The sequence below is a fragment of the Ranitomeya variabilis genome, chromosome 4, assembly GCF_051348905.1.
Source record: "Ranitomeya variabilis isolate aRanVar5 chromosome 4, aRanVar5.hap1, whole genome shotgun sequence".
NCBI lineage: Eukaryota > Metazoa > Chordata > Amphibia > Anura > Dendrobatidae > Ranitomeya > Ranitomeya variabilis.
In genome coordinates this window covers 187,620,195-187,645,811 of record NC_135235.1, presented here as the reverse complement: position 1 = coordinate 187,645,811, position 25,617 = coordinate 187,620,195, and the positions used below count along the sequence as shown (strand labels likewise).

Here is a 25,617-nt window from a genome sequence, read left to right as displayed (position 1 = left end):
AGCACAATCCATTCTTCCGTCTAAAATTCTGTCGCTCGCTCCTGGACAGAATTCTATCACACTGCATACTTTCTGGCGTCTTTTCCATAGACACCGCCAGATGGTGCACCGGTTTGCGCTCCCGCAGACGCCTATCAATCTGAATAGCCATTGTCATGGACTCATTCAGACCTGCAGGCACAGGGAACCCCACCATAACATCCTTAACGGCATCAGAGAGACCTTCTCTGAAAGTTGCCGCCAAGGCACACTCATTCCACTGAGTAAGCACAGACCATTTACGGAATTTTTGGCAGTAAACCTCAGCTTCGTCTTGCCCCTGAGATAGTGCCATCAAAGTTTTTTCTGCCTGAAGTTCCAAATGAGGTTCCTCATAAAGCAAGCCCAAGGCCAGAAAAAACGCATCCACATCGCGCAACGCAGGATCCCCTGCTGGCAATGAGAAGGCCCAATCTTGAGGGTCACCCCTGAGCAAGGAAATCACAATCCTAACCTGCTGAGCAGGGTCTCCAGCTGAACGAGACTTCAGGGACAAATAAAGCTTACAATTATTTCGGAAATTCTGGAAGCTAGCTCTATTCCCTGTGAAGAACTCCGGCAAAGGAATTCTCGGCTCAGATACTGGAGCATGTACCACAAAATCTTGTAAATTTTGTACTTTCGTGATGAGATTATTCAAACCCGCAGTTACACTCTGAAGATCCATTATCGTCAGGTGCACACAGAGCAATACAGAGATTAGGAGGAGAGGGAGAAAAAAGACTGCAGCAAGGCAAACTGGAGAAAAAAAAAAAAAAAAAAATTCCAGCAGACTTCTAATAACTCTCCTTTCTCAACCTGGGTCTTTAACACTTTACGGGCCGGTCAAACTGTCATGATCTCTGCGGGCAGAGATCATAGCAAGCCTATAGAGGGACAAGCTCTCGGAAGATGGAACTATACTGACCATGAACTAAGCCTGCCGCGCAACTAGAAATAGCCAGGTAGCATTTCCTATTTATAGCTAGATGCCCAGCTCTGGCCTAAGACCTAAATAGCTAGCAGAGGGAAATATAAGACCTGGCTCACCTCTAGAGAAATATTCCAAAGAAGACAGTAGTCCCCCACATATAATGACGGTGAGTTCAGATGAAACAACAAACGCAGCAGGAAAATAGTCTTAGCAAATTTGAGGTCCGCTTACTAGATAGCAGAAGACAGATAGTATACTTTCATGGTCAGCAGAAAAACACTAACAAAACACCATCCAGAGATTACCTTAAACTCTGGCATTAACTCATAACGCCAGAGTAGCAATCCCTGATCAACGAGAGCTTTCCAGACACAGTAACAAAACTTCAGCTGTGAACTGTAACAAATAGGCAAAATGAAACATGGACAAAAGTCCAACTTATCTAGTAGTTGTCAGAAGCAGGAACAAGCACTGAGAGGCATCAGATAACATTGTTGACCGGCAAGAAACCACCAGAGAAATGAGCTTAAATAGCGACACCCACTACTGATGGAACCAGGTGAAACAGGAAAGAGGATGACAAGTCCAATTCCACAAGCGGCCACCGGGGGAGCCCAGAATCCAAATTCACAACAAATAGGATGTTGGGGGGAGGAAGATAATGAGGGGTGTGTGGGATTGGGAGGGGAGAAAGGGGGATTTATAATGGATTTAGGAACAGGAGGAGGTCGAGGAAGACGTTATCGCTTATTATGTTTAACACAGTCCCTTAGTATTTATTGTACTCACTTATTATTCATAGCACAGCCCCTTAGTATATAGTGTACTCACTTATTATGTACAGTACAGTCCTTTAGCATATAGTGTACTCACTTATTATGTATAGCGCCATCTCTCAGTATATAGTGTAGTCACTTTTTATTTATAGCACAGTCCCTTAGTATATAGTGTACTCACTTATGTATCTACTATAAAATTGTCTAAGGGTCACTTCCGTCTTTCTGTCCTTCTGTCCTTCTGTCTTTCTTTCTGTCATGGATATTCATTGGTCGAGGCCTCTGTCTGCCATGGAATCCAAGTCGCTGATTCGTCTCGCCAGCTGCCTGCCATGGCTGCCGCGACCAATCAGCAATGGCCACTGTCCGATTAGTCCCTCCCTACTCCCCTGCAGTCAGTGCCCAACGCCCGCTCCACACTCCCCTCCAGTCACCACTCACACAGGGTTAATGCCGGTGGTAATGGACCGCGTTATGCCGCGGGTAACTCACTCAGTTACCGCTGCTATTAACCCTGTGTGACCAAGTTTTTACTATTGATGCTGCCTATGCAGCGTCAATAGTAAAAACATCTAATGTTTAAAAATAATAAAAATAATAAAAAATCATTATATACTCACCTTTCCCACTCCTCCCGATGCTCCGGTGACCGCTCCATGCAAGCGGCAGGTTCCGGTGGCAAGGATGGTCTGCGAGAAGGACCTGCCATGACGTCACGGTCATGTGACCGCAAAGTCATCACAGGTCCTGCGCTTGCGCGAGAAGGACTTGCGTGATGTCACGGTCATATGACCGTGACACAGTCATGTGACCGCGACGTCATCACAGGTCCTGCGCGCCTGCGCGAGAAGGAGGCGACAGGACTACAAGGGGCCCTGGAAGGTGAGTATATGTTTATTTTTTATTTTTTAACCTGTGACATACGTGGCTGGGCAATATACTACGTAGCTGGGCAGTATACTACGTGACTGGCCAATATACTACGTGGCTCTGTGCTGGATACTACTTCGCTGTGCAATATACTATGTGGCTCTGTACTGTATACTAGGTCACTGGGCAATATGCTACGTAACTGGGCAATATACTATGTGGCTCTGTGCCGTATACTACGTCACTGTGCAATATTCTACGTGGTTGGGCAATATACTACGTGGCTGGGCAATATACTACATGACTGGCCAATATGCTACGTAGCTGGGCAATATACTATGTGGCTCTGTGCTGTATACTACGTCACTGGGCAATATACTACGTTACTGGGCAATACACTACGTGGCTGGGCAATATACTACGTCACTGGGCAATATACTATGTCACTGGGCAATATACTGCGTCACTGGGCAATATACTACGTGGCTGGGCAATATACTACGTGGGCTGTGCAATATACTACGTGGGCTGGGCAATATACTAGGTTGGCTGGGCAATATACTACGTGGGCTGTGCAATATACTACGCGGACATGCATATTCTAGAATACCCGATACGTTAGAATCGGGCCACCATCTAGTAACACCATAATTAGTTACATAGTTTCCTCTTTTATCATGTATAACACCATCCCTTATTACATACAATCCTCTCTAGTTATATATGGTGCTGTACCTTATTATATAGCTTCCTCTGCTGTTATGTACAGTGCTATCTACATAGTGTATTCTTGTTATTTTTATTATTCACAGTGCCCTCTTTTATTACTTAGTCCGCTCTCTTGTAGATATAAAATGACTGCTGACGGAGGAGCCAGTGACCAGACGACCAGTCCATCATCTCCTCCATTAGAAAAGAAGCTTTCCCATGCTCCATCAGCCATCATTGCATTATATATCTAACAAGAGAGGATGGTATGTAATAAAAACAGGGCTCTATATAATCCAATATGTAAGGGAGGGTGCTGTACATAACAAGATGGGCACTGTATAAGGGACAGCAATATACATAATAAAGGAGACTATGTAATATATATACATGTATGTATGTCTGGATATACACTGTGTGCAGAATTTTTAGGCAAGTTGTATTTTAGAGGATTATTTTCATTATTGATCAACAGCTATATTCTCAATCAACCCAAAAGACTCATAAATATCAAAGCTTAAAATTTTTTTTAGTTGGAGCGTTTTTTTTTTTAGATTTGGCTATCTTAGGAGGACATTTGTTTGTGCAGGTAACTATTACTGTGCAGAATTATTAGGCAACTTAGTAAAAACCAAATATATTCCCATCTCACTTGTTTATTTTCACCAGTTAAACCAATATAACTGCACAAAATTTAGAAATAAACATTTCTGACATGCAAAAACAAAACCCCCCAAAAATAGTGACCAATATAGCCACCTTTCTTTATGATGACACTCAGCAGCCTTCCGTCTATAGATTCTGTCAGTTGCTTGATATGTTTACGATCAACATTGCGTGTAGCAGCCACCACAGCCTCCCAGACACTGTTCTGAGAGGTGTACTGTTTTCCCTCCCTGTAGATCTCACATTTTATGAGGGACCACAGGTTCCCTATGGGGTTTAGTTCAGGTGAACAAGGGGGCCATGCCATTATTTTTTCTTCTTTGAGACCTTTACTGGCCAGCCACGCTGTGGAGTAGTTGGAGGCATGTGATGGAGCATTGTCCTGCATGAAAATCCTGTTCTTCTTGAACGATACCGACTTCTTCCTGCACCACTGCTTGAAGAAGTTGTTTTCCAGAAACTGGCAGTAGGTCTGGGAGTTGAGCTTCACTCCATCCTCAACCCGAAAAGGTCCCACAAGTTCATCTTTGATGATACCAGCACATACCAGTACCCCACTTCCACCTTGCTGGCGTCTGAGTCGGAGTGGAGCTCTCTGCCCTTTACTGATCCAGCCTCTGGCCCATTCATCTGGCCCATCAAGAGTCACTCTCATTTCATCAGTCCATAAAACCTTTGAAAAGTCAGTCTTAAGATATTTCTTGGCCCAGTCTTGACGTTTTAACTTATGTTTCTTGATCAAAGGTGGTCGTTTTTCAGCCTTCCTTACCTTGGCCATGTCCCTGAGTATAGCACACCTTGTGCTTTTTGTTTCTCCAGTAACGTTGCAGCTCTGAAATATGGCAAAACTGGCATCTTGGCAGCTTCACGCTTGATTTTCCTCAATTCATGGGCAGTTATTTTGCGCCTTTTTTGCCCAACAAGCTTCTTACGACCCTGTTGGTTATTTGCCATGAAACGCGTGATTGTTCGGTGATCACGCTTCAAAAGTTTGGCAATTTCAAGACTGCTGCATCCCTCTGCAAGACATCTCACAATTTTGGACTTTTCAGAGCCCGTCAAATCTCTCTTCTGACCCATTTTGCCAAAGAAAGTAAGTTGCCTAATAATTAAGCACACCTTATATAGGGTTTTGATGTCATTAGACAACTCCCCTCCTCATTACAGAGATGCACATCACCTGATTTACTTAATTGGTAGTTGGCTCTCAAGCCTGAACAGCTTGGAGTAGGACAACATGTACAAAATGTATCATGTGATCAAAATACAACTTGCCTAATAATTCTGCACACAATGTATATATGTTTATATATGTAGATTTGTTGCCATTAAAGGAGAGGGCCCAGACACATTTCTTGCAAAGGGGCCCCAACCTGTCTGTGTCCACCCCTGATTATTACTATTATCACTCAATAGTGAATCAAAAATATTTCCATAGTGTTACTGAATAACAAAACTAAACAAAGACCAGTATTACCAACATATCATGACCATATAGTGTTAAGCAATCAGATCTACAAACATGCTCTGCGGACCATTTGATGATGAGGAATCTGTCAGCTGGTTTTTACTATGTAATCTGAGGACTAGTGTTGAGCATTCCGATACCGCAATATAGGGTATCGGCCGATATTTGCTGTATCGGAATTCCGATACCGAGATCCGATACTTTTGTGATATCGGGAATCGGTATCGGGATCGATATTAATGTGTAAAATAAAGAATAAAAAAAAAAATATTGATATACTCACCTCTCCGACGCAGCCTGGACCTTACCGATGTAATCGGCAGCTTCCGTTCCTAAGAATGAGCGCTTGAAAGACCTTAGATGACGTCGCGGCCTGTGATTGGTCGCATGAGCGGTCACGCCATTACCATCTAATTAATTTTAACCATTTGTAATTTTTTAGTCCTGTTGTGCGCACAATTGTTGTATTTATATGGCCAATCAGATATAATAAAGGCATTTTTATATCTACTTTCTGTTTGGTGGTCTTTCTGGGTATCTATATTTTGGTTGTGTTTGTTTTCTCCTTGTACAAGTGGTTCCTCACTTTTTTTCACTGAGCACCAATTACTGGGTTGTGATTTATAATATATTTTCCTACTATTGAGGATTTTATTCAGTATTTATTGGTGAAGTGTTTGGTCCATCTGTGTTCTTTTTAACCTTTTTTAACCCTGGCACGGTATGTGTAAAGAGCTCCATGGAGTAACCTGTAGTGTCGCCTGCAGCATCCTTCACTTTTGCTTTGGGTGAAGGATACAAGGAAGCGACTTGTTCCTGCCCGGGAGCATCCACTTACGACTCGCTGCTTTTATATTTCGAACTTTCAGAAGAGGAGGCGAGAGAGCTAGAGGCTGAGTCAGCAATGAAAGCCAAAACTTGTTCCTGCTGCTCCGGCTTTAAAAGCGGTTTTCCTACTCCCAGATAAGGGAGCCTTCGAGGCCTTGTGTAGCCAGACGATGATGCTGTCTGAACAACTCGAGCCTTAGGTGCTATTGTGCTTTTCCCACTACCACCAGATGCTCCACCACCACCACCACCATCATTACCAGCTGGCAATGACCGCCCACGGCCTCTTCCACCAGACTTCCTCATTTTTGGGACAACATTTTTTGGGGAGACTGCACCCAAACTCAGGCCCTGCGTATTACACTACACAATGTAAGTGGCAGAAAGTGGCTGACAGATATACAACAAACAGAACTGACGCAGATCCACTTAGTGGCAATTTAAATCTCCCTTTTTGGGGGGTTAAACTGCAGCAAAACTCAAGCCCTGTGTCTTACAGAACACAATTTAAGTGGCTGAACGTGGCTGGCAGATAAACGACAAACAGAACTGACGCAGATTCAGTTAGTGGCAATTTAAATCTCCCTTTTTTGGGGGTGACACTGCACCCAAACTCAGGCCCAGTGTATTACACTACACAATGCAAGTGGCAGAACGTGGCTGGCAGATATACGACAAACAGAACTGACGCAGATTCACTTAGTGGCAATTTAAATCTCCCTTTTTGGGGGGTTAAACTGCAGCAAAACTCAAGCCCTGTGTCTTACAGAACACAATTTAAGTGGCTAAACGTGGCTGGCAGATATATGACAAACAGAACTGACGTAGATCCACTTAGTGGCAATTTAAATCTCCCTTTTTTGGGTGGGAGACTGCTGCAACAATCAGGCCCAGTGTATTACACTACACAATGTAAGTGGCAGAAAGTGGCTGGCAGATATACGACAAACAGAACTGACGCAGATTCACTTAGTGGCAATTTAAATCTCCCTTTTTGGGGGGTTAAACTGCAGCAAAACTCAGGCCCTGTGTCTTACAGAACACAATGTAAGTGGCAGAACGTGGCTGGCAGATATACGACAAACAGAACTGACGCAGATTCACTTAGTGGCAATTTAAATCTCCCTTTTTTGGGGGGAGACTGCACCCAAACTCAGGCCCAGTGTATTACACTACACCATGTAAAATGGCAGAACGTGGCTGGCAGATATACGGCAAACAGAACTGACGCAGATTCACTTAGTGGCAATTTAAATTTCCCTTTTTTGGGGGTGACACTGCACCCAAACTCAGGCCCAGTGTATTACACTACACGATGTAAAGGGCAGAACGTGGCTGGCAGATATACGGCAAATAGAACTGACGCAGATTCACTTAGTGGCAATTTAAATCTCCCTTTTTTGGGGGTTAAACTGCAGCAAAACTCAGGCCCTGTGTCTTACAGAACACAATGTAAGTGGCAGAACGTGGCTGGCAGATATACGACAAACAGAACTGACGTAGATCCACTTAGTGGCAATTTAAATCTCCCTTTTTTGGGTGGGAGACTGCTGCAAAAATCAGGTCCAGTGTATTACACTACAAAATGTAAGTGGCAGAACGTAGCTGGAATTCTTATAAAAAAAGGGACTGTACTACAATAACAATCTCCCTACAATGATCTCAGGACAAGTATGGCAGCCAGCAATAAAAAGGACTGCTGCACACAAAAGTGTGGACAAATAAACAATAGAACTGTGCAGAAAGGAGCAACAGGATTTTTGCTTTTAAAAAAGCAGCTGGTTTGCACAGTGGTGTACAAACAGCAATGCAGCTATCAGGGAGCCTTATAAAGCAGCCTAATTAGCTACAGAGCTGATGCACAAAAACTAGCCTCCACTGTCCCTGCAAAGAAAAGGTGATGTTGGACAGTGGAAATCGCTACAGCACAAGCAGTTTGGGGGTTAATCTTCCCTCCCTTATTATATCCCTGCTTCTGACGAAGCTGCAGCAACCTCTCCCTATGCTCAGATCGGCAGAAGTAAGATGGCGGTCGGCGTGCACACCCCTTTATAGCCCCTGTGATGCCGCAGAAAGCAAGCCAATCACTGTCATGCCCTTCTCTAAGATGGTGGGGACCGAGACCTATGTCATCATGCTGCCCACACTCTGCGTCCTCCTTCATTGGCTGAGAAATGGCGCTGAAAGCGTCATACGAAACGCGACTTTGGCGCAAAGATCGCCGACAGCATGGCCGATCCCACACTGGGATCGGGTCGGGTTTCATGAAACTCGACTTTGCCGAAAGTCGGCGATTTTTGAAATTGTCCGATCCGTTTCGCTCAACCCTATTTATGGTAGTTAGATGGTATACCTTCCCACAGGTGAAGTGTATCCCCAGGGCTTCCCGGTGTGTAGATGATGGTATGGTGAGAGGCGCAGAGAAGAACGAGGACACAAGGTTGAAGTCTCTTTACCTTTACTGAAGACTTCAGCATCCACAGTCCAAGGCACCAGATCACAGGGCAGGCAGAGTCCGGCCGGTTTGAAGGCAAGTCCAGAGTCCCCTTGTCCAGGTGGAAATAAAAGCTTTTCTCTAGCGCCGTGGTGTTGTAGTCCCTTACTGCTAAGCATCTCATAAGGTCCTCACAACTGTTGTAGATGTTCTGTCTTTCCCTGTCCCCCAGATAGGATAGGACAAACCCGTATGACTGGTGGCTTGAGGCGGTTTATAGGGACTCTAGCATGCCCCAGCCTCTGAGGGGTGCCACCGTGCCTCCTGGGTGTAGGGGCGGACAGGTAACTTGCAATTAGCTGTCCTGCCGGTCTCTGGAGCAAAGCATAAAGGTCCGTACTCCCTCGGAGTTCCGGCTACCGACATCCTGCACCTCAGAAGGAGGCAGCCTGTGCAGGGCTGGTCCCCTTCTGGTATCCCCTCCTTTGCTCTGACTTCCTTCACGCTCACTGCAATATGTTCGGCTTTCTGAATATCTCTTTCAAGGAGCTGTTGCACTTCAGGCTGCACGGCTCCTCTGCCTCCTTTTCCTCTATCTTTCTGACAGGAAGTGACTCTTTCCCTCCAGATCAGGATGTTCTTATAGGGAGTTCACCTAAAACAGGCTTAGAGCTCCCCCTTCTGGTCTGGAGTGTGAACATGTTGTATGCATTGTGTTACCTGGATGCAGTTATCCTTCATTGCCTCCAAACGTAGCATCACTCTCCTTGAGAGGAAAGCAATACCACTGCAACGACCAAGACCCTGGGGCACCACATAACTATAACCTACAATGTTATGTGTATTGAGGAAATCATCCAGCCCTTTTTTAAAGCTGTTATAGTGTCAGCCATTACTACCTCTTGTGGTCGGCATTCCACAATCTGACCGCTGTAACTGTAAAGGACCCTTTCCTGTTTAGCTGTCAGAATCACCTTTTTCCATCCGTAATAAGTGCCCCCTGGTCATTAGTATGTTCTTTGGAATGAATACATCATGTGCCAGACTGCCAGTCCTTTGTGCTGACCACACATGTATAAACACATATAAATGAGATCTCCTCTGAGGCGTCTTTTTTCTAAGCTAAACAAGCCCAATTTTTCCAACCTTTCATCATTTGAGAGAGACCTTCCATCCCTTGGAGTAATCTAGTTGCCGCCTTTGAGCTGATGCTAACTTCTGAATATGATTTTTAAATTGTGGAGAATAAAACTGGTTGCCATATTGTATATGTGGCCTGACCAGTGATTTATAAAGGGGTAATAATACGTTGGGATCGCAGGATTTTATCTCTTTTTATACACCCTAAAATCTTGTTTGCATTTGCAGCTTCTGCTAGACATTGATGACTACTGCTCAGCTTATGTGTAACGAGAATCCCCAAGTCATTCTCCTGTTCTGTATTCACACGAGTATGGTCCCATCTTAATATATACTTACCTTATAATGTCTTCACATCCTGTTCCATCCAGATGTGTCCGTATCCCCGAATTCCAAGCGGTGGAAGTTCACCGACCGCCATATTGGGACACCCAATTGATGGGTGTCTCAATATGGAAACTGCTTGTGGTACCAGCCCCTTGCGCGGGCTGGTACCCATACGCACCACACACACACAAACACACACTGTGTATGCCGTACGTACCACACACACACACACACACACACACACACTGTATATGCCATACGCAGCCTCTTGTTCTGTACCACCAGTGGAACACCGTCGCGACCACGCTGCCGCTGGGATCAGCCAAATGATTCACTGACCGTCGCCATCTTTGTTCAGGAGGAGCGCATGTGCAGTTTTAATGTGACCGCTGCTATCTGTCTCCACAAAAATGGCGGTGGTCTGATTTATTGCGCCTGCGCGAATTCTGCGCAGGTGCAGTGAATCATTCGGCTGATCCTGGCTGCCGTTGCGCAACGTGTCCACAGGCAGAGGAAGCTGGTCACATTAAAGGGGTTTTCCCATGAACAAAAGTTAATTTTAAAAATTGTCTGTGTCTGACCGTGTACGAGAGCTCATGGGGTACACAGGTCAAAGAAGAGATGACATGAAAGGAGAAGTGTTGTAATTTACCTTTTGGCTCCCTCTAGTGGCTACTAGTGATTTGACTCTGGGTATGTCATTCATCCCTTGTATGCTCACCTGGGTCGTTAGGTCAGGGGTGTTGCTATATAAGCTCCCTGGACCTTCAGTTCAATGCCTGGCAACGTTGATATCAGAGCTATCTGTAGTGCTCTTGTCTACTGATCCTGGTTCCTGTGTTGATTAAGCTAAGTCCGCTTTCTTGCTTTTTGCTATTTTGTTTTTGTTTGCATTTCTGTCCAGCTTGTATATAATCTGTATCCTGACCTTGCTGGAAGCTCTAGGGTGGCTGGTGTTCTCCCCCCGGGCCGTTAGACGGTTCGGGGGTTCTTGAATCTCCAGTGTGGATTTTTGATAGGGTTTTTGTTGACCATATAAGTTATCTTACTACATTCTGCTATTAGTAAGTGGGCCTCTCTTTGCTAAACCTAGTTCATCCCTGTGTTTGTCATTTCCTCTTACCTCACCGTTATTATTTGTGGGGGGCTTGTATCCTACTTTTGGGGTCCTTTCTCTGGAGGCAAGAGAGGTCTTGTTTTCCTCTTCTAGGGGTAGTTAGCTCTCCGGCTGGCGCGAGACATATAGCGACCAACGTAGGCATGTTCCCCGGCTACTTCTAGTGTTGGCGTTAGGAGTAGATATATGGTCAACCCAGTTACCACTGCCCTATGAGCTGGATTTTTGTACTTCGCAGACTTGCTGATATTTCTGAGACCCTCGCCATTGGGGTCATAACAGTTTGCCAGGCCAGTATTAAATGTTAAATGCATTGCAGAAGCGGGATTATAAGAAAGAAAGTTCTGAGTTTTTTTTTCTCTCTCTCATTTTTTTTTCTTTTCCCCTTTACCTCTGAGTGGCTTGTGATTGCTGCAGACATGAATGTCCAGACCTTGATTACAAGTGTGGACCAGCTTGCTGCTCGTGTGCAGGGCATACAAGATTATGTTACCAGAAATCCTATGTCAGAACCTAAGATACCGATTCCTGAACTGTTTTCCGGAGACCGATTTAAGTTTAGAAATTTCAGGAATAATTGTAAATTGTTTTTGTCCCTGAGACCCTGTTCCTCTGGAGACTCCGCTCAGCAAGTGAAAATTGTTATTTCTTTTTTACGGGGCGACCCTCAGGATTGGGCTTTCTCGCTGGCGCCAGGAGATCCGGCATTGGCTGATATTGATGCGTTTTTTCTGGCGCTCGCTTTGCTTTATGAGGAACCCAATCTTGAGATTCAGGCAGAAAAAGCCTTGCTGGCTATGTCTCAGGGCCAGGACGAGGCTGAAGTGTATTGCCAAAAATTTTGGAAATGGTCCGTGCTGACCCAGTGGAACGAGTGTGCATTGGCTGCAAATTTTAGAAATGGCCTTTCTGAAGCCATTAAGAATGTGATGGTGGGTTTTCCCATTCCCACAGGTCTGAATGATTCCATGGCCCTGGCAATTCAAATTGACCGGCGGTTGCGGGAGCGCAAAACCGCAAATTCCCTCATGGTGTTGTCTGAACAGGCACCTGATTTAATGCAATGTGATAGAATCCTGACTAGAAGTGAGCGGAAAATTCATAGACGCCAGAATGGCTTGTGTTACTACTGTGGTGATTCTACACATGTTATCTCAGCATGCTCTAAACGTCTTACTAAGGTTGTTAGTCCGGTCGCCATTGGTAATTTGCAACCTAAATTTATTCTATCTGTAACTTTGATTTGCTCACTGTCATCGTATCCTGTCATGGCGTTTGTGGACTCAGGTGCTGCCCTGAGCCTTATGGATCTGTCATTTGCCAAGCGCTGCGGATTTGTTCTTGAGCCATTGGAAAATCCTATCCCTCTTAGGGGTATTGATTCTACGCCATTGGCAAAAAATAAACCGCAGTTTTGGACACAGGTTACCATGTGCATGACTCCCGAACATCGGGAGGTAATACGTTTTCTTGTTCTGCATAAAATGCATGATTTGGTTGTTTTGGGTTTGCCATGGTTACAGACCCATAATCCAGTCTTGGACTGGAAGGCTATGTCAGTGTCTAGTTGGGGCTGCCATGGAATTCATGGAGATTCCCTGCCCTTGTCTATTGCTTCTTCTACGCCTTCGGAAGTTCCGGCGTATTTGTCTGATTATCAGGATGTCTTCAGCGAGTCTAAGTCCAGTGCACTGCCTCCTCATAGAGAATGTGACTGTGCAATTGATCTGATTCCTGGCAGTAAGTTTCCTAAGGGGAGACTGTTTAATCTGTCGGTACCTGAACATACTGCGATGCGTTCATATATCAAGGAGTCTCTTGAGAAGGGGCATATCCGTCCTTCTTCTTCCCCTCTTGGTGCAGGATTCTTTTTTGTGGCCAAAAAGGACGGATCTTTGAGGCCTTGTATTGACTATCGGCTTTTAAATAAGATCACTGTCAAATTTCAGTATCCTTTGCCGCTGTTGTCAGATTTGTTTGCCCGGATTAAAGGTGCCAAGTGGTTCACCAAGATAGACCTTCGTGGTGCGTACAACCTTGTGCGCATTAGGCAGGGCGATGAATGGAAAACCGCATTCAATACGCCCGAAGGTCATTTTGAGTACTTGGTGATGCCATTTGGGCTCTCTAATGCACCTTCAGTTTTTCAGTCCTTCATGCATGACATTTTCCGGAAGTATCTGGATAAATTTTTGATTGTTTATCTGGATGATATTCTGGTTTTTTCTGATGATTGGGACTCGCATGTGGAGCAGGTCAGGATGGTTTTTGAGATTTTGCGTGAAAATTCTTTGTTTGTAAAAGGCTCAAAGTGTCTCTTTGGTGTACAGAAGGTTCCCTTTTTGGGGTTCATTTTTTCCCCTTCTGCTGTGGAGATGGATCCAGTCAAGGTCCGAGCTATTCATGATTGGACTCAACCCTCGTCAGTTAAGAGTCTTCAGAAGTTCTTGGGTTTTGCTAACTTCTACCGTCGTTTTATCGCAAATTTCTCTAGCGTTGTTAAACCGCTGACGGATATGACCAAGAAAGGCTCTGATGTAGCTAACTGGGCTCCTGCTGCCGTGGAGGCTTTCCAGGAGTTGAAACGCCGGTTTACTTCGGCGCCTGTTTTGTGCCAGCCTGACGTCTCACTTCCCTTTCAGGTTGAGGTGGATGCTTCGGAGATTGGGGCAGGGGCCGTTTTGTCGCAGAGAGGCCCTGGTTGCTCTCCTATGAGACCTTGTGCCTTTTTCTCTAGGAAGTTTTCGCTGGCAGAGCGAAATTATGATGTGGGCAATCGGGAGTTGTTGGCCATGAAGTGGGCATTTGAGGAGTGGCGTCATTGGCTCGAGGGTGCTAAGCATCGTGTGGTGGTCTTGACTGATCACAAAAATCTGATGTATCTCGAGTCTGCTAAACGCCTTAATCCTAGACAGGCCCGCTGGTCATTGTTTTTCTCCCGTTTTGACTTTGTGGTCTCGTATTTACCAGGTTCTAAGAATGTGAAGGCCGATGCTCTGTCTAGGAGCTTTGTGCCTGATGCTCCTGGAGTCGCTGAACCTGTGGGTATTCTTAAGGAAGGAGTTATCTTGTCAGCTATTTCTCCAGATCTGCGACGTGTGTTGCAGAGATTTCAGGCTGGTAGGCCTGACTCTTGTCCACCTGACAGATTGTTTGTGCCTGCTAAATGGACCAGCAGAGTCATTTCCGAGGTTCATTCCTCAGTGTTGGCAGGGCACCCGGGAATTTTTGGCACCAGAGATCTGGTGGCCAGGTCCTTTTGGTGGCCTTCCTTGTCAAGGGATGTGCGGTCATTTGTGCAGTCCTGTGGTACTTGCTTGCTGTGGTACAGCGGGTTGCTCTTGCCCTTGCCTGTCCCGAAGAGACCTTGGACACACATCTCTATGGATTTCATTTCGGATCTTCCGGTGTCTCAGGGCATGTCTGTCATCTGGGTGATATGTGATCGTTTCTCCAAGATGGTCCATCTGGTTCCTTTGCCTAAGCTGCCTTCCTCTTCTGATCTGGTTCCTGTGTTCTTCCAGAACGTGGTTCGTTTGCATGGCATTCCTGAGAATATTGTGTTGGACAGAGGATCCCAGTTTGTTTCCAGGTTCTGGCGATCCTTTTGTGGTAGGATGGGCATTGATTTGTCGTTTTCGTCCGCTTTTCATCCACAGACTAACGGACAAACGGAACGAACTAATCAGACTCTGGAGGCGTATTTGAGGTGTTTTGTCTCTTCTGATCAGGATGATTGGGTGACCTTCTTGCCGTTGGCTGAATTTGCCCTTAATAACCGGGCTAGTTCTGCCACCTTGGTTTCGCCATTTTTCTGCAACTCTGGTTTCCATCCTCGTTTTTCCTCGGGACATGTGGAGCCTTCTGACTGTCCTGGAGTGGATTCTGTGGTGGATAGGTTGCAGCGGATCTGGAATCATGTGGTGGACAACCTGAAGTTGTCACAGGAGAAGGCTCAGCGTTTTGCCAACCGCCGCCGCGGTGTGGGTCCCCGACTTCGTGTTGGGGATTTGGTATGGCTGTCTTCTCGATTTGTTCCTATGAAGGTCTCCTCTCCCAAATTTAAGCCTCGATTCATTGGTCCTTACAAGATATTGGAGATCCTTAATCCTGTATCCTTTCGCCTGGATCTTCCGGTGTCGTTTGCCATTCACAACGTATTTCATAGGTCCTTGTTGCGGCGGTACATTGTGCCTGTGGTTCCTTCTGCTGAGCCTCCTGCTCCGGTGTTGGTTGAGGGCGAGTTGGAGTACGTGGTGGAGAAGATCTTAGATTCTCGTCTCTCCAGGCGGAGGCTTCAGTACCTGGTCAAGTGGAAGGGCTATGGTCAGGAGGATAATTCCTGGGTGGTCGCCTCTGATGTGCATGCGGCCGATTTAGTTCGTGCCTTTCACGCCGCTCATCCTGATCGCCCTGGTGGTCTTGGTGAGGGTTCGGTGACCCCTCACTAAGGGGGGGGTACTGTTGTAATTTACCTTTTGGCTCCCTCTAGTGGCTACTAGTGATTTGACTCTGGGTATGTCATTCATCCCTTGTATGCTCACCTGGGTCGTTAGGTCAGGGGTGTTGCTATATAAGCTCCCTGGACCTTCAGTTCAATGCCTGGCAACGTTGATATCAGAGCTATCTGTAGTGCTCTTGTCTACTGATCCTGGTTCCTGTGTTGATTAAGCTAAGTCCGCTTTCTTGCTTTTTGCTATTTTGTTTTTGTTTGCATTTCTGTCCAGCTTGTATATAATCTGTATCCTGACCTTGCTGGAAGCTCTAGGGTGGCTGGTGTTCTCCCCCCGGGCCGTTAGAAGGTTCGGGGGTTCTTGAATCTCCAGTGTGGATTTTTGATAGGGTTTTTGTTGACCATATAAGTTATCTTACTACATTCTGCTATTAGTAAGTGGGCCTCTCTTTGCTAAACCTAGTTCATCCCTGTGTTTGTCATTTCCTCTTACCTCACCGTTATTATTTGTGGGGGGCTTGTATCCTACTTTTGGGGTCCTTTCTCTGGAGGCAAGAGAGGTCTTGTTTTCCTCTTCTAGGGGTAGTTAGCTCTCCGGCTGGCGCGAGACATATAGCGACCAACGTAGGCATGTTCCCCGGCTACTTCTAGTGTTGGCGTTAGGAGTAGATATATGGTCAACCCAGTTACCACTGCCCTATGAGCTGGATTTTTGTACTTCGCAGACTTGCTGATATTTCTGAGACCCTCGCCATTGGGGTCATAACAGAGAAGACAGCAGATGGGGGAGAGAGAAAGCGCACAGGGGTGAGAGAGAAACAGCACAGGGGGGAGACAGCTCAAATGGGACAGCACATGAGGGGAGAACACAGCACAGGAAGGAGAGAGACAGCAGACAAGGGGGATAGCTGTTATGACCCCAATGGCAGAGGGTCTCAGAAGTAATTACCAAGTCTGCAAACACAAAAAAACAGCTCATAGGACAGTGGTAACTGGGCCGACCGTATAACTAATCCTAGCACCACAAATAGCAGCAGCCGGGGAACGTGCCTACGTTGGTTCTAGACGTCTCGCGCCAGCCAGAGAACTAACTAACCCTAGAAGGGAAAAGATAGACCTTTCTTGCCTCCAGAGAAAAGACCCCAAAAGTTGGATACAAGCCCCCAACAAATAATAACGGTGAGGTAAGAAGAAAAGACAAACGTAAGAATGAACTAGATATTTAGCAAAGAGAGGCCCACTGACTAATAGCAGAATATAGTAAGATGACTTATACGGTCAGCAAAAACCCTATCAAAATTTCCACGCTGGATATACAAGAACCCCCGAACCGTCTAACGGCCCGGGGGGAGGATACCAGCCACCTAGAGCTTCCAGCAAAATCAGGAATCACATTTAGTACAAGCTGGACAAATAAATAAGAGCAATGCAAATAACCAAAAAACAAGGAAGCAGGACTTAGCTTAATTTTGCAAGAACCACGACCAGCAGACAGGAGCAAACAGAAAGGAACTGATTACAACGATGCCAGGCACCAGACTGAGAATTCAGGAAGTTTATATAGCAACACCCCTGGACTAACGACCCAGGTGGGTGCCAAACTAGGGAAAAACAATCCCAGAGTCATATCACTAGTGACCACAAGAGGGAGCCAAAAAAGTCTAATTCACAACAGTACCCCCCCTTTAAGGAGGGGTCACCGAACCCTCACCAAGACCACCAGGGCGATCAGGATGAGCAGCGTGAAAGGCACAAACTAAATCGGCCGCATGCACATCAGAGGCAACCACCCAGGAATTATCCTCCTGACCATAGCCCTTCCACTTGACCAGATACTGAAGCCTCCGCCTGGAGAGACAAGAATCCAAGATCTTCTCCACCACGTACTCCAACTCGCCCTCAACCAAAACCGGAGCAGGAGGCTCAACAGAAGGAACCACAGGTACAACGTACCGCCGCAACAAAGACCTATGGAACACGTTGTGAATGGCAAACGACACAGGAAGATCCAAGCGAAAGGACACGGGATTAAGGATTTCCAATATCTTGTAAGGACCGATGAAGCGAGGCTTAAATTTAGGAGAGGAGACCTTCATAGGAACAAATCGAGAAGACAGCCATACCAAATCCCCAACACGAAGTCAGGGACCCACACCGCGGTGGCGGTTGGCAAAACGCTGAGCCTTCTCCTGTGACAACTTTAAGTTGTCCACCACATGATTCCAAATCTGCTGCAACCTATCCACCACAGAATCTACCCCAGGACAGTCAGAAGGCTCCACATGTCCCGAGGATAAACGAGGATGGAAACCAGAGTTGCAGAAAAATGGCGAAACCAAAGTAGCGGAACTAGCCCGATTATTAAGGGCAAACTCAGCCAACGGCAAGAAGGTCACCCAATCATCCTGATCTGCAGAAACAAAACACCTCAAATAAGCCTCCAGAGTCTGATTAGTTCGCTCCGTTTGTCCATTAGTCTGAGGATGAAAGGCAGACGAAAACGACAAATCAATGCCCATCTTAGCACAGAAGGATCGCCAGAACCTGGAAACAAACTGGGATCCTCTGTCAGACACGATATTCTCAGGAATGCCGTGTAAACGAACCACATTCTGAATGAACAAAGGAACCAGATCGGAAGAGGAAGGCAGCTTAGGCAAAGATACCAAATGGACCATCTTGGAAAAGCGATCACATACCACCCAGATGACAGACATGCCCTGAGACACCGGAAGATCTGAAATGAAATCCATGGAAATGTGTGTCCAAGGCCTCTTCGGGACAGGCAAGGGCAAGAGCAACCCGCTGGCACGAGAACAGCAAGGCTTAGCTCGAGCACAAGTCCCACAGGACTGCACAAATGACCGCACATCCCGTGACAAAGAAGGCCACCAAAAGGACCTAGCCACCAAATCTCTGGTGCCAAAAATTCCCGGATGCCCTGCCAACACCGAGGAATGAACCTCGGAAATGACTCTGCTGGTCCACTTATCAGGAACAAACAGTCTGTCAGGTTGACAAGAGTCAGGTCTACCAGCCTGAAATCTCTGCAACACACGTCGCAAATCCGGAGAAATGGCTGACAAGATTACTCCCTCTTTAAGAATACCAACAGGTTCTGCGACTCCAGGAGAGTCAGGCACAAAGCTCCTTGAAAGAGCATCAGCCTTCACATTCTTTGAACCTGGTAAATACGAGACCACAAAGTCAAAACGGGAGAAAAACAATGACCAACGGGCCTGTCTAGGATTCAGGCGTTTAGCAGACTCGAGATACATCAGATTTTTGTGATCAGTCAAGACCACCACACGATGCTTAGCACCCTCGAGCCAATGACGCCACTCCTCAAATGCCCACTTCATGGCCAACAACTCCCGATTGCCAACATCATAATTCCGCTCAGCGGGCGAAAACTTCCTAGAGAAAAAAGCACATGGTCTCATTACAGAGCAACCAGGGCCTCTCTGCGACAAAACGGCCCCTGCCCCAATCTCAGAAGCATCCACTTCAACCTGAAAGGGAAGTGAGACATCAGGCTGGCACAAAACAGGCGCCGAAGTAAACCGGCGCTTCAACTCTTGGAAAGCTTCCACGGCTGCAGGAGCCCAGTTAGCAACATCAGAACCTTTCTTGGTCATATCCATCAAAGGTTTAACAACGCTAGAAAAATTAGCGATAAAACGACGGTAGAAGTTAGCAAAACCCAAGAACTTCTGAAGACTCTTAACTGACGTGGGTTGAGTCCAATCATGAATAGCTCGGACCTTGACTGGGTCCATCTCCACCGCAGAAGAGGAAAAAATAAAACCCAAAAAGGGAACCTTCTGTACTCCAAAGAGATACTTTGAGCCCTTAACAAACAAAGCATTCTCACGCAAAACCTGAAACACCATCCTGACCTGCTCTACATGCGAGTCCCAATCATCAGAAAAAAACAGAATATCATCCAGATAAACAATCATAAATTTATCCAGATACTTCCGGAAAATATCATGCATAAAGGACTGAAACACTGAAGGAGCATTAGAGAGCCCAAAAGGCATCACCAAGTACTCAAAATGACCTTCGGGCGTATTAAATGCAGTTTTCCATTCATCTCCTTGCTTAATGCGCACAAGGTTGTACGCACCACGAAGATCTATCTTGGTGAACCACTTGGCACCTTTAATCCGGGCAAACAAGTCCGACAACAGAGGCAAAGGATACTGAAATTTAACAGTGATTTTATTCAGAAGCCAATAGTCAATACAAGGTCTCAAAGATCCGTCCTTCTTGGCCACAAAAAAGAATCCCGCACCAAGAGGGGAAGAGGATGGACGGATATGCCCCTTCTCCAGAGATTCCTTGATATACGAACGCATTGCGGTATGCTTAGGTACAGACAGATTAAATAATCTTCCCTTAGGAAATTTACTACCTGGAATCAAATCTATAGCGCAGTCACAGTCCCTATGAGGAGGGAGAGCACTGGACCTGGACTCGCTGAATACATCCTGATAATCAGACAAATACTCAGGAACTTCCGAAGGAGTAGAGGAAGCAATAGACACCGGGGGGGAATCACCATGAATTCCCTGACAGCCCCAACTTGACACAGACATTGCCTTCCAATCCAAGACTGGATTATGGGTCTGTAACCATGGCAGACCCAAAACGACCAAATCATGCATTTTATGCAGCACAAGAAAACGAATCACCTCCCGATGTTCAGGAGTCATGCACATGGTTACCTGTGTCCAAAACTGCGGTTTATTTTCCGCCAATGGCGTAGCATCAATACCTCTAAGAGGGATAGGATTTACCAACGGCTCAAGAACAAAACCACAGCGCTTGGCAAATGACAGATCCATAAGACTCAGGGCAGCACCTGAATCCACAAACGCCATAACAGGGTAGGAGGACAATGAGCAAATTAAAGTCACAGACAAAATAAATTTAGGTTGCAAATTACCAATGGCGACAGGACTAACAACCCTTGTTAGGCGTTTAGAGCATGCTGATATAACATGTGTAGAATCACCACAGTAAAAACACAACCCATTCTGACGTCTATGATTTTTCCGTTCATTTCTAGTCTGAATTCTACCACATTGCATTAAATCAGGTGTTTGTTCAGACACCACCAGAGGATTAGCGGCTTTGCGCTCCCGCAAACGCCGGTCAATTTGAATAGCCAGCGCCATGGAATCATTCAGACTTGTAGGAATGGAGAAACCCACCATCACATTCTTAATGGCTTCTGAAAGGCCATTTCTGAAATTAGCGGCCAGAGCACACTCATTCCACTGAGTAAGCACGGACCATTTCCGAAATTTTTGGCAATACACTTCAGCTTCATCCTGGCCCTGAGAAATAGCCAGCAAGGCTTTTTCTGCCTGAATTTCAAGATTGGGTTCCTCGTAAAGCAATCCGAGCGCCAGAAAAAACGCATCAATATTTGCCAATGCCGGATCTCCTGGCGCTAGCGAGAAAGCCCAATCCTGAGGGTCGCCCCGCAAAAAAGAGATAACAATTTTAACTTGCTGAGCTGAGTCTCCAGATGAACGGGGTCTCAGAGACAGAAACAATTTACAATTATTCCTGAAATTCCCAAACTTAAATCGGTCTCCAGAGAACAGTTCAGGAATAGGTATTTTAGGTTCAGACATAGGACTACTAGTAACAAAATCTTGTATGCCCTGCACACGAGCAGCAAGCTGATCTACACTTGTAATCAAGGTCTGGACATTCATGTCTGCAGCAAGCACAAGCCACTCAGAGGTAAAGGGGAGGAAGAAAGAAAAAAAAAAAAAAAAAAACTCAGAATTTCCTTTCTTATTATCCCACTTCTGCAATGCATTAAACATTCAACTTTGGCCTGGCATACTGTTATGACCCCAATGGCAGAGGGTCTCAGAAGTAATTACCAAGTCTGCAAACACAAAAAACCAGCTCATAGGAAAGTGGTAACTGGGCTGACCGTATAACTAATCCTAGCACCACAAATAGCAGCAGCCGGGGAACGTGCCTACGTTGGTTCTAGACGTCTCGCGCCAGCCGGAGAACTAACTAACCCTAGAAGGGAAAAGATAGACCTTTCTTGCCTCCAGAGAAAAGACCCCAAAAGTTGGATACAAGCCCCCAACAAATAATAACGGTGAGGTAAGAAGAAAAGACAAACGTAAGAATGAACTAGATATTTAGCAAAGAGAGGCCCACTGACTAATAGCAGAATATAGTAAGATGACTTATACGGTCAGCAAAAACCCTATCAAAATTTCCACGCTGGATATACAAGAACCCCCGAACCGTCTAACGGCCCGGGGGGAGGATACCAGCCACCTAGAGCTTCCAGCAAAATCAGGAATCACATTTAGTACAAGCTGGACAAATAAATAAGAGCAATGCAAATAACCAAAAAACAAGGAAGCAGGACTTAGCTTAATTTTGCAAGAACCACGACCAGCAGACAGGAGCAAACAGAAAGGAACTGATTACAATGATGCCAGGCACCAGACTGAGAATTCAGGAAGTTTATATAGCAACACCCCTGGACTAACGACACAGGTGGGTGCCAAACTAGGGAAAAACAATCCCAGAGTCATATCACTAGTGACCACAAGAGGGAGCCAAAAAAGTCTAATTCACAACAGATAGCACATGGGGTAGACAGGTCAAAGAAGAGAGCACAGACAGGAGAAGTCAGCACATGGGGAAATAGAAAGTGGATAGGTGGGTGAGCACATGGGGGAGAGATTCTCAACGCTGCAAAGCCTGCCCCATAGCGACATTACCGCCCTCCCGATGCGATAGCTTTGGGCCTCCATCTAGATTAATGTATATTCAGCAATAGGATTACTCCTTCCATGGTGCATTACTTTACATTTATGAACATTAAATCTCATTTTCAAGTGTTTGCCCATTCAGACACCTTATTCAGATAGTTTTGCAATATTGTACTGTCAGATTTTAGTATCCTCCATAGTCTAGTGTCATTGGCAAAGACTGACACTTTACTCTCAATCTCATCCACAAGGTCATTAATAAAGAGGTTACAATTTCATACAATAAAGGTTTTATTACAGGGAGATAATTACTGCTCGAACTACAATGCATACCAGTTCTGCACACAACAAGCCCTCCTCTGATTAGCAGCTTACTGTCAATAGACAATGTGCAGAGAAAGCTGTGGCGTAGAAGGTGTCAGCTTTCTGAGCTCTGCTACATGTTACATCTAAGAACTTTGATTGTGTCACAACTGCAGCACTCAGAAAACTAAATCGTATATTGTTGGAATCAGGGTCTCCGCCCTTACAATGAGCTGCTCTCAAGTGAGGTAGCAAAAACATGGTGACATATTCTCTTTAAATGTAGAATTGTTACATTTAATGACTCATGTTTTTTTTTTTTCTATGAAGCTCAGGCAGCCAAAAACATTTCTCCCAGTCATCATATACGTACCTGTAACGACTCAGCTTATTCCAGAGCAATCCACACTTTTCTTAATATGTAAATGAGCTGTTAAGATCTATGGGCCGGACACATATCTACCTGAGAATCTGCCTCCAAAGATATGTAGATCAGGAGAGCAAACTGTCAGATATTACATGTCTCAAATAGGTAACTCGCCCTTTTATTTAAAATAAGCTCTGGAGGCAGATTCTCAGTGAGATCTATGTCTGGCCCAGAGATCTTACCAGCTCATTTACATATTAAGAAAAGTGTGGTTTTCTCGATAATAAAATATCATATCACAGGTGTCAAGGTATCATTTTATTCATCTTCCTATGACCTACATGCCCATATAGATGGCTTAGGAGGGTTGATCCTACTGGCAGACGTCTTTTAATAGTGTAACATAAAATTATGCTGTAAAGAAGCTAAATGTAAGTAGGAATTACTGTATCTAACTGTCCAGCACTAAATACATTTAGAAGATATCCGTGCTATCAGTCCATGTAACAGTTTCTGTTTACTTTTCTAATATTTGCCTTCGTAAATGCTTCATTTGCCGACCTAAATTGAAATTTAAATATAAGTTCATATCTAATTTAGATCCTGTGAAATCTAGAAGCAAATTGGTTTACTTCTGACCTTCATAGCTGAAAGATTTATTGCTCAACTAATTGCTTCCAAAGAAGTCAACAAAAAAGGAAGGAAGAGAGATTTACACATTTAAACGATCCTGTACTTATTTTCTCAAGGGCTCAAACGAGATTATAGAGTTATAGCATGCAATTCCTTGTACTGCTTCCTGGAAGCTTAAACCTACTTGCTAGGCGGACCGAATTCTAAAGATGATGTCATTCGCTAAGTTGCCGTATAAAGGGCTCGCTGATGTTACCATGGCAACAACGATTCTGAAATTAACCCGAGAAAGACGAGATAATCAATGCAAGACGCTGCAAAGAGCTACAGTTTCTGAGTGTCGGAATTGCAACCATAGGGTGACGCTCAAAGTGGAATTTAGGGGGCGAAAATTCTTTTCATAACGAATGTTGGCGCAGAATGTAAAATATGTAAATGATTAAAAGGTGATTAAAATACAAACAAACCAAAATGTTACAATAAATGAGCGCAGGATATATAAAATGCTCAGGTTTGCCTCTTTTTCCCGGATGTCTGAGCTGAATTTTCCCTGGTTTAGGCTCCGCGGTAAGTGAACAAGCACAGTCCAACTGAACGGTAACATGACATCCAGTTACCATGGAGACACAAATAAAACAGTCGGATTCCATTCAGCCGATACCATATATGGTCATCAGACTTATCCACAGGAACCAGGACACAAAACAACTTTTCTTCAGGGCAAACAATTGGCATTATTACAGCTCACATGACATGAGGGTTCGTCACCGGCATCAGAACACGGAAGTGCTTCGGATGGAGACAGATACATAGCAGGACATGAAATGTGGCAGCATTAGATTGCACTGGTTCAGCACTTTCCATGATAGCAGCAGTCCCCATATGCAGATAACACTAATTGCAATATTTCTTTATATGTCAGCTCTAAAATATTGGCAATATGCATAAAAATAATAATCAGCAAGGAATGCATCCGGTATGGAAACAATCCATGAATGTCTTAAAATAGGTGTTTAAAGTTTTGGGTGCTGATTCATGAAGTCGTGAGTCAGGGTACGCGTTAGTAAGGTACGGCAAATTAAAGGGAAATTTGCTACGAACAGCACCATCCCAGATGATTGACAGATCCTGCATTAAGTGCACAACTGAGAAAGACCGGTCAATCATCTAGAGCAGTACGGGGAGAAGCTCATCTTTTCCCATGGTCCACAGCTAGATTTTCAAAGCAAAGCAAAGTTTTCTGAAATGCCGGAGCGTTCATACTACCCATGGTTTTGACAATGTGCATCAACTGACCGGTCAGAAATGTGCTTCAGGCTTTTCTATTTAAAAATGTCAGTTGTAAAATTTTGGTGCAACTACAAATTGCGCAAACATCTTGCAACGTCTCAGTTTTTTTTTATGCCAAATTTATGGTGGAGATGTTTTGATGAATCGGATCCTTTTCTGAAAGAAAAAATATCTACACTTTAAATTAAAAAAAAACTCCCAAAGGCAAGAAGTATTAAATGCTTACCTAAATACAACATGTTCGTACACATACTTGTTTTTGCAATAACAACGGTCTTCTGCGAAGAGCTGCCCTACTCTGCATGACTTAGGCCAGATTGTTATATACAGAAATACTCTGGATCTGATTCTTTAAGACTTGGGTTCTGCACACTGGTCTTAATGATGGGAATCATAGAATGAGATGTGCCTAATTCATTAATAGGCGCGTGTCAATGAATGAGTTCTCAAATCTTACAAAACAGATTGTGCTTCCATCAGAAATGTTCTTCCAGAGACTGGAAAGACTGGAGTAACATTTG

At 45.0% G+C, this 25,617-nt stretch overlaps 1 protein-coding gene and 1 long non-coding RNA gene across 3 annotated transcripts in view; both read left to right on the top strand.

Annotated features, from left to right (window-relative positions):
• Nucleotides 1-25,617, top strand: part of CACNG6 (calcium voltage-gated channel auxiliary subunit gamma 6) — a 274,765-nt gene that overhangs the window by 52,405 nt on the left and 196,743 nt on the right. The window lies entirely within an intron of this gene.
• LOC143770149 (uncharacterized) overlaps nucleotides 1-25,617 on the top strand; it is a 75,834-nt gene that overhangs the window by 47,842 nt on the left and 2,375 nt on the right. Inside the window, exons 2-3 of one of the 2 annotated variants that reach the window (XR_013214558.1) lie at nucleotides 3,446-3,572; nucleotides 5,737-5,888. This is a non-coding gene — a long non-coding RNA (uncharacterized LOC143770149). Of the gene's footprint in view, nucleotides 1-3,445; nucleotides 3,573-5,736; nucleotides 5,889-25,617 lie in introns of those variants that run through there. The other variant, XR_013214557.1, reaches the window with a different exon arrangement.